Source organism: Pezoporus wallicus, unplaced genomic scaffold (assembly GCF_028554395.1).
Source record: "Pezoporus wallicus isolate ANWC-B61680 ecotype Strahan unplaced genomic scaffold, APGP_CSIRO_Pwel_v1 contig_8394, whole genome shotgun sequence".
Classification (NCBI taxonomy): Eukaryota; Metazoa; Chordata; class Aves; order Psittaciformes; family Psittacidae; genus Pezoporus; species Pezoporus wallicus.
This window is the reverse complement of record NW_026641658.1, coordinates 20,515-30,075: the sequence shown is the minus strand read 5'-3', so window position 1 is coordinate 30,075 and position 9,561 is coordinate 20,515. Positions and strand designations below refer to the sequence as shown.

The following is a 9,561-nucleotide window of genomic DNA, read 5'->3' as shown; positions in this document are numbered from 1 at the left end:
TTCAGTGGAAGACTTATTCAAAACACTTTGCCAGTGGCATCCCTAATGTTCCACCAGTAAATAACATATTTCATTTATAAACCTGTTTTCTGTCCCACTTGGCTGGTCCTTTAGGAACCTGTCAATAGACTAGGGAAATCCAATTTTCAAACTCAGCTAAATTTCATTTTCAAAAGTGACTTCAATGCTCAGAACTTGTCTTTAGTTCAGTCAAAGATATAATTATAATTCAGATAGGCTTCTCTACACCAGATAACTGGGTAAGGTACTGATGCTGATACTTCTGCCACAGCACAGGTGCCAGCTGGGAAAACTTGCACTAAATCCTGGGATGGTTTTCTGACCCCTGCTTGCACCAGTTATATTGCTGCCAGATGTTTAATGCTGTCTTTGGTCTCACTATGCAAACTGTAGTTTTGCCCTTCACAGACTGGGTTTGCTTATGCATGATTTTAAATTGATATGCTTTACCTTACACTTGCAATGACTTTAAAACTTATTACATAGCTCAAATCCTATGGAAAGTGAACAAAATCTGAATTCCAGGCCAGGCCCACTTTAAAAGCACTAAATGAAGATCCTTTGCACAAACATAATTTCTAAAACATTTTTAAAAGTACAATATAAAACTTCAAGAGCTGATAAGAGCACCATTGTATAAAAGACAGGAAGAGTCCAACTAATCAGTCAAAAATTGTTAAATTGAACACACTACTAGCACACATGGAGAATTAACACCTTTTAGTAGGAGCATTAAGCAAAGAGCCAAGTTTGCAGCTAAATTGTATTTTGCTGCATTGCAAGAGCCACCACAACGAATGTAACCCCTTCACAGCAGTAGGTTTCGTGTCTCTGGCTAAAGCTTACTCTAGTTCAGTAAGTCTGGAATGTGAGTAGGTGTTTATACTCACAGCAATTTTTAGAATGGAAAATACAAATCCACTCGTTATTTTGTTCAATAAAACATTCAAGCCCCTTGAGGGTCTCGTAGGACTGCTCCTGTGCTGAGAAGTACATTACTGAATTACAACATCACAGAAAAGTACCAAGCTAAAAAATAATCCAGATCTTTTGCAGATATTTTGGCCCACAGTGAAATCTTATTGGGCACAAACAAACTAACAAAGTCCAGAGAACTGGTAAACCTTAACTCATTATGCCAGTAAAAGACATTACAAATACCTTGGAAGGAAATTTTCTCCTTTAGCAGCTGAAAAATTTTAAGGAAATTTGAAACAATGTATGAGGAGAAAAACTGAGAAAGAGATCTGTAATCAATTGCATAACTTTATCTGGAGACCCAGGCAGTATGTTAGCAGTTCAGAAAGAGCTTGTTGCAGATACAAGACCACAAGAACCGGTAAATGCAACTCTATAGAAGAATTGTGTAAATAAACAGATCTCACAAAAAACTACCACGTATCATTTCCTATACTTGCAAAAGAGCATTCAACCAATTAAGCTATTGAAATGGATTCCTGATTTAATTACTTGAATTTCCAATTCTCAGAACATTAACTCTTACATACAGTGAAATGGCCTCATGACAGCATTAGAACAAAATGAGATCACACCTGAAAAAAAGCTGTAGCACTTTACCTTGCTAGAGACTGCCTACTGAAATGAGAAAACAGCATATTTACTAAATTGTTTGGGAAGTACTCGCTGATAAGACATATAGTCAGCTTCTTTTCTCCTGCTAGGTTTTAAATGACACTGACAAGGTGCTATATATTTCCTAATTTTAAAAAACATTTTCTCCCAGTCCTATTTCTAAAACCCTCTGGAAGTTAGTTGCTTCCCTAGCCTAAAGAAGCATGTATGTAGTATTTCTTGTGTTTTATTATGTGCATGTGAATGATTCATTACTGTAAGATTGCTCTCAAGTACAGGTTGACACTCAGAAATGTCCCAAAGTTTATGAAATAACTTGATTGCAATTCCAGTATTTTCAATACACTGTGATTTTTTGTCTAAGCAGTGTTTTACACACAGAGACATTTCTAGTACATTCTTTTACAAATATATTCCATAAAGCAATAAGGAATGGTCACACTGGTGAGTATTAAAGCTGCTACTTTTATTTTAAGAAATGTTATGATAGGAACAAATGAGGTTATTACACGATAATCATTGTGCAAAACAGGCATTTCTCAAAAAAATCTCTTTTCCTCTAATTAAAGAAAATTTACAGTTCCAAACTAAAGGAAGAGAAACCTCCTCATCAGTTTAGTGATTAAAAAACTTCAACTGCTTTTACCTTCTCAGGAGAAAAGGTGTTGCAAGAAAGTACATTCCTCTCTATTCTGTTTGATATCCTGAGCCTTAGAAGAAGCCATTCTTTTTTTTTTGAAGCACCTGAAGGTGCTGAAAACCTCTGTCTATGGAGGAAACTTTATCCCAGTATCTCAAGAATAAATCAACATGCAGTACCATGAGGAGCGAAATGGAAATAAGAGAAAAATTTGTAGAAGCAGCAGAAGTTTTAACAAGTATTTTGTTGAGCTACTCATTCTGGTACTGAATCAGGAAAATCTGGACTTTCTTAATTTTTAGTGTCCTATTCTGTCAATCTGAATGTCAGTCAATCTGGTTGGTTTTGCAGAATTATTTGTGTGTTCGTGTTTCAGAACAATGTAAGAAAATGGGAGTTAAGACCTAGTTTGCTTTTTCTGATAACCATCAATTTGTATTAGCTTCTAAGACGGCTGCAAACATACCATGTGGAGCTAAATACCTTTGAATCTGACAGTTACTTCCCAATAATTTCTTGAGTTCGCTTTTAGAAGGTTCAGAAGTCACCTAGCATTTCTTTCACTGAGCTGGCTTGCTCTGGCCTTAAAGACTGGAATTTCCTTAAACTGAGAAAAGCATCTATTTACAAAGTAAATGTGTTTACAACCCATTTGAAGGGGGCAGGTATCAGAATGTAGTGTCCAATGGGAACCATGGAAATTTCATATACAGAACCACAGAATCCCAAGGGTTGGAAGGGACCTCAAAAGATCATCTAGTCCAACCCTCCTGCAAGAGCAGGGTAACCTAGAATACATCACACAGGAACTTGTCCAGGCGGGCTTTGAATATCTCCAACGTAGGAGACTCCACAACCCCCCTGGGCAACCTGTTCCAGTGCTCTGTCACTCTCACAGTAAAGACATTTTTCCTGATGTTCACATGGAATCTCCTATGCTCCAGTTTACACCCATTGCCCCTTGTCCTATCACTGGACATCACTGAAAAAAAACCTAGCTCCATCATCCTGACACTAACCCTTTACATATTTGTAAACATTGATGAGGTCACCCCTCAGTCTCCTCTTCTCCAAGCTAAAGAGTCCCAGCTCCCTCAGCCTCTCCTCATAAGAGAGATGTTCCATTCCCTTAATCATCTTTGTAGCTCTGCACTGGACTCTTTCAAGCAATTCCCTGTCCTTCTTGAACTGAGGGGCCCAGAACTGGACACAATATTCCAGATGCGGCCTCACAAAGGCAGAGTAGAGGGGGAGGAGAACCTCTCTTGACCTACTAACCACACCCTTTCTAATGCACCCTAGGATGCCATTGGCCTTCTTGGCCACAAGGGCACACTGCTGGCTCATGGTCATCCTCCTATCCACCAGGACCCCCAGGTCCCTTTCCCCTTCACTACTGTCCAGCAGGTCATATACAATCTAATGAAACAAGATGGAGGAAAAGAATGAACAGTTAATTTATACTTTTAAGGTTTTCTACATGCAGGAAACAGAATAATTTACATGGAAAGCCCACAAGATTACTTAAAATTTATTTGGAAGGTGAATGTACCTGAGGCAAAAAGTAAGAGACACTTTCATTGCACTTGTAAGCTGCCAAATCCAACTCTCCTTTGCAACATCATCCAATAAATCTTGCCCCAGGCACGAAAGGAGAAAAAAACCTTTAGAAATTTCTCCTACCTAAAAATTGTAATGTCAACCTTTTCCCTCAACTTTAATTCCAACAATTATGGAAACCATGAACTGAGAATTTTCATTTATGAAATATGTGTAGAGTAGCATAACGAAGGGGTTTGTGTTTCCCATTAATAATAAGACATGCACTACTACACACGTGGTCTTCCCTCAAAATCTAAATGAGACCAGACACTTGAATCATTTCAAACAACATCTCATGAGCCTAATCCTATCTTTAGTTACAGAAGAGCAAGGCAAAGAAATCAGCAAGGAGGAAGCAAGGGCAGCACCAAAGCTCATCCTACAGCTCTGACAAGCTGCAAAACTCGGGTCCTGGCCAAGACAAAGATGCCTTGCCAAATGGTCAGTAAAATCAATAGGTATCACAAGGAGCTGCTGTCTGAGAGGAAAAGGGCTTTGGAGCTTGGGGGATGTGGTGGGTTTGAGTTGTTTTCTTCTTTGTGGACTCTCTTCATTCTGCTCCCCTGTCCTTACTTCTCGTTTATGGAATTTGTGTGGCCTATTTCACAGTGCTGCCACTGTGGGCAGACGTGGAGGTCTGGAAGGGGAATAGTTCAGTTTGCTTCTGCTTCGGTATTTATTTTCACAAGATGGTAGTCTAATGGTGGGCTGCAAAATGCTGCTGAGCAAAATTTTCTAATAGCTAATTAGTTACTGAGGATGACTGAAATCTGATATCCTGATATTTTCTTTGTTTTTCTAAGAAAATGATAATTGAAAATTCATAGGATTTTGTTTATTTGCAATACTTACATTAACATGGGGTCATTTTCAGGTTCAAATTAACATATTTTAAAAAAAAAGTGGCATTTTAATGTTTAGAAACTAATAGAAAAGATTAATCTGAAAAGCCAAAAGCCTAGACTTAGAGCAGAACACTGATTTCCTTCAACTCACAGCTACGACCTCCAGTTCTCTTATGATGGTGCAATTGTCATGAACAATATTTGCATTTTTTGACTCTACTGTATTTCAGCCTGAAATAACTCCAGCTTTTTATTAACTGCAAGGCTGAGTCTTATTTATCAGTTAGGCAGGTGTATTGCCTGATAATGCAATAAGCCTCCTTGGATGTACAACTTTTTTTATTTCTTTCATACCAGCAATCAGTTCCAAACACATAACAAAAACAAAAGGTGTTTTTTTTTTCCTTAGTGGTAACAGAGTTGTAAATTGTCACCCATCAGCAGTAACTATTGCCACTTAATAAAAAAATAAACCTTTCCTTAATCTCACACTGAACGTAATAGATAAGAATAAATAATGATATTAAAGTTGATGCCAAAATGAAGGACTGCTGCAACTGAGGATGTGCTGTGAAGTTATTTATGTAGATAACACAGTTTGGAAACAAAAAGGAACTAATTCAGTTGCAATAAAACAGATAATCCAAACTTTCCTGAAATAGAAATAGTTATAAATAGTAATAATTCTAACTCATTCTCCAAGTATTTAAAAGACAAAAAATTAGTCAGAAACACAAACTAAATTAAATTAAAAAAAAAAAAATCAAGGCTGAATGTTCTTAATACTTGACCTGCAAAGCAGTCATAAGCTGTTCACCCACAACCAGTAATATATCAGGATTCGACAAATGTTTCACATTTTATCACCACTCTTCTTTTTCGTGCAGTAAGATAAAGTGCATAGTGTGTACAACTTCCCCAAAGCACTTATACTAGCAGCAGGAAAGCCCTTTCCCAGCTACGCACCCGGTGTCTCACACTCAGAGCTGCTCCAGTCCATGCAGCAAAAAGCAGTGATCAGCAGCTCAATAAGCCAATATCAATATGCACGAGCAGATCATGTTCCCAGGAAAACTGCCTGTGGTTGGACTGTTTGTCTTACCATCTGTCATCCCAGGAAGGTGACTCTTCATCCTCTATCTTTCAGCTAGATAAAAATACTCTTTTCCATTTGCACAATGAGCAGCTAACAACTGGATTATCACTTCTGTCTTTCAGGAGAGAGGGATGCAGTTTCTCACTTGCACAGGGTCAGCGAGAGGAGCACAACCTTCACCTTAGGTTGGTAAGGCAACGGAGGAAGCAGAGCTCAGGACCTGATTATGCTGAGGATCAGTTGCTGGATGAATGATGCCTGCCCTAGAAGCCTCATACAGGCATGCATCTGCAATGCATGAATCTGAGGTTGAGAAGACAGTGGCCATAGCTTCCTATAAATCCTGAAATTCAATACTGGCTTCTCTAAATACAGAATTGCATTAACTACAGAAAACATGCATTATGACCCAGCAGTAAAATTCATAGGGCTGCCTTTTTTTTTTCTTTTTTTTTTTTTTACTCAAGGTTTAAAAATGGAAAATATCTTTTCTTTATCTCTTTTCTTGATATATAAGCTTTATAAATCACTGGATCACTGCCACTCCAGTAGTTTACACTGGGAAACCAATTTATATGAACAAATAATAATGCTATTTCGTTATTTTTTATTTCCTCACAGAGCTGACCAACTCAAGGCCAAGGAAGATGCAGGTGAGGGACTCTCAGTGTAGAAGACAAAGACACATGGGATGGAGAGTATGCCAGCGAGGATACACAGGACACTCAAGTGCAGTATAGCATACTTACAGGCAGTAGATTTTATCCACTCCTTGGTCACCGACCATAATGGACCATTTTAACAAGTCATCTGTGACACAGGATTGGACAAAAAAATGTTGATAGAAGAGATAAATATTTCCTATCCCTAGTCACTTGGTATGGATTAGGGATAGATTTTGGGAAGTTGCACCTCACTTCACTAGCAAAAGTTCTTTTACACTGGCAAAAGTACTCTATTAACACAGTTGTCTCTTCCAGCCCTTTCCGTAATACTTCTTTTTTATCCCATTCATCCCCTTTTTCACATTCTCCTTCCCTGCTCCCAGTCTTTGGCAGCCCAAGTAAGCAGCAGCTCTGTCCCTTTAGCTTTTAGTGTTCCCAGAAATGAAGCTCTGATGGAGGCTGGATCTTCAGAATGTGTCAAAGCCTGGGGAAAGCCTAGGGTCCCACATAAACATCTCCAAATTCTTTGACGTGGATCTTCAAAGAAAAATTTGTAGGAAAAAAAAAACACCTTACTACAAACATGTTTTAAGGACCAAGTGTATAATTTTTCCTCTGCAAAGAGAAAAAGGCTTCAAACTTCTTTCCTACAGGACTTCACATAAATAGTATAACATACAAAGGCATCAACTGGTACTGAGAGGAAATTAATTGCAAACATTTGCTAGAACAACAAGTTCAGCAAGACACCCAGTGTAACATTATAGACTTAAGTATTTGGGCATGAGAGTCACATTTCATGAACTCACTCATTACATATCCTAAGAAAATCATGATGTTCTTACTGAAGATGGAGAAGCGACAGAATTTGTTAGTCTCTGAAAATAATACTGTATGCGTCAAAGATTAGCAGCATAAAATTTCTTTCATTTTAACTGCAGCAACTCTTCTGTTATAATAGCTTAACAAATATACTTAGGTTTTTTACAGTAAAGAGAAAATGATAAAGTAATTATTCACTACCCACCTACCTTCAAAAAGCTTTGAAACTATTCATTCAACATACTATCAAAATTCCACATTAGATTAGCAAATTGCAAATTATAATCTAGTGCAAACCTCAAATGGCGGCTTTTCAATCCCAGAGTGATAACATCATTTCCAGCTAAAAGGAAATAAAAACAAATTATTTTTTCATTGTGACCATGAAAACTTTCCAGTTACAATTCACATGCAATTCAGTATTTTATGCAGAAGTGAAGGAAGCAAGCAACATTTAAATGACAGAGTTATCAGTCTTTTTTGTATATTGCAGCTGTTTGGAAAGCCACAGGGCAAAGGCATTTATATATGAGATAAGCTCAGTCTGTAGAACAAATTAATGCTGGGTAGTGAATTAAATGGCATGTCTTCGGACAGCTAATTAGCTCTGTGCTGCTCAATTAAGCTTTAAAGGACATGTTGTGTTTCTTGATGGAGGAGAAAATATTTCCAGGCTGTTTCACATTCTTGGCACTTTCTGTTTCTTTGACTGAGAAGTCTAAGAAGAAAAAGAAAAATCCAACAGCCTTACCAAAAGGTATCAAAGTCTAAACTATGAAGTATGCAACAAAGTTATTTTCATTAGTCACAAAAAATCTTTGATTTGACGTCAAATGCCTCTAAAAATATAAGCTGGTTTTGGATAGGAAGGAACTACAAATCCATGACTTCAATGCTTTTTAAACTAGAAAAGCAGCAGGACCTCTTTAAAGAGAGGATAGAAAAGCTGTATACAGCTTTCAATGATTTGTTAAAATTGCACCTTTTTTTTCAGTTAATCAAAAAATTTCCACCTCTTTTCTTTCTGACTATTATCCTAAACTTGGGTGTCAGGCAATAAACAAATGCCATTTGGTTTCCTCACTCAATAGTATGAAACAGACATTAAAGGTTCAGGTCTTGATTCACTAAGAATGATGTTTCTCTTGTTGTTATCCAAACTCTTTGAAACTTAAGCAGTAATTGTAAACCCTCCCACATCAGATTTCTCACAAGAGCTTCAGTACTTCCATGTTTTTTTTCTAATGGTAGTAACTAGACTGCTGACTTCTAACTTCTCTTCTGCTTTCCAATTTAAAAGTAGAAAATCTGGTTAAATTATTAAAGGGGTAAAACTAAGTGAGATTTGTGGATAGAAGTTATGGTTTTCAAATCTAAAAACATAGTGAGGCTGCACTCACTTTATCCTCAAGCAGAGGAATCTGTCTTGTAAAATGAGAGATAAAATTCTCTTTCCTCATTAAATTTTCACTGCTATGCACATTAGTTTGCCATTGAGCTGCAAACTGCACATGAATATTTATTCAGTGTGAGCCAGTAACCACCAAAAAGAAGAAACCTGTGATCAAATACTGCCCTTTGGCATTGTGGACTTCATGGATCAGCAGACTCTTATCAGATTTCTGTACTGGGGTAATTTCTTCATCCTGAATTTGAAAGTTAACAGCATTTAACTAGTATTGTGGATTGTGAAATAAACAGACATCAGACATTTCTCTTATAGCTCATTGAAGGTCACACTAACAAGTAGAGTACAGAATTGGGGAAAATTCTGAAGCTATGAAATGGCTTTGCATCTTCAGTCACCAGTTTTACTTATTGTACTTTTGCAAGCAAATTCTGACTTAGCAACTGCACCCCAGAGGCAGTTGTGGAAGTCCAGCCCAAGGAAGGACTGTTATCTACCAACCTGCAGGTGTGAGTACGCACTACATATATAGCAACCTGATTGTATACATATGTACGCATGTGTATGTATTACATGTAACATCAAAGTGGGACAGCATAAACCTGCCTCTTCAGAGAGATTCCCTTTGCAGAAACAGAACAGCTGGATACCTGCAGCTTTTCTATTAACTATGCTTTTAAATATTTGTATTTCCAAAGCCCCAATTTAGTATTGTACAGTTTGTAGCAGGAAACTCTGCCTAATTGTGGTTGAAAGAGCTCAAATTTCACCCTACTTACGTAAATTACCAATAAGGAAGTGGGGGTAACACTGTTTTTAGTGTTGAAGAATGCCAAGACCAACCTGTTTTAACAACTCCATGAGATTAA

General features: G+C 37.5%; 1 long non-coding RNA gene across 1 annotated transcript; it reads right to left on the bottom strand.

Moving 5' to 3' along the window:
- Positions 1–5,897: 5,897 nt before the first annotated feature.
- LOC130607587 (uncharacterized) lies at positions 5,898–8,095 on the bottom strand. The gene is made up of 3 exons (XR_008974286.1): positions 7,494–8,095; positions 6,547–6,607; positions 5,898–6,085 (listed from the first exon to the last, which is right to left on the bottom strand). It is a non-coding gene; the product is annotated as an uncharacterized LOC130607587 (long non-coding RNA).
- Between the last annotated feature and the right edge of the window lie 1,466 nt (positions 8,096–9,561).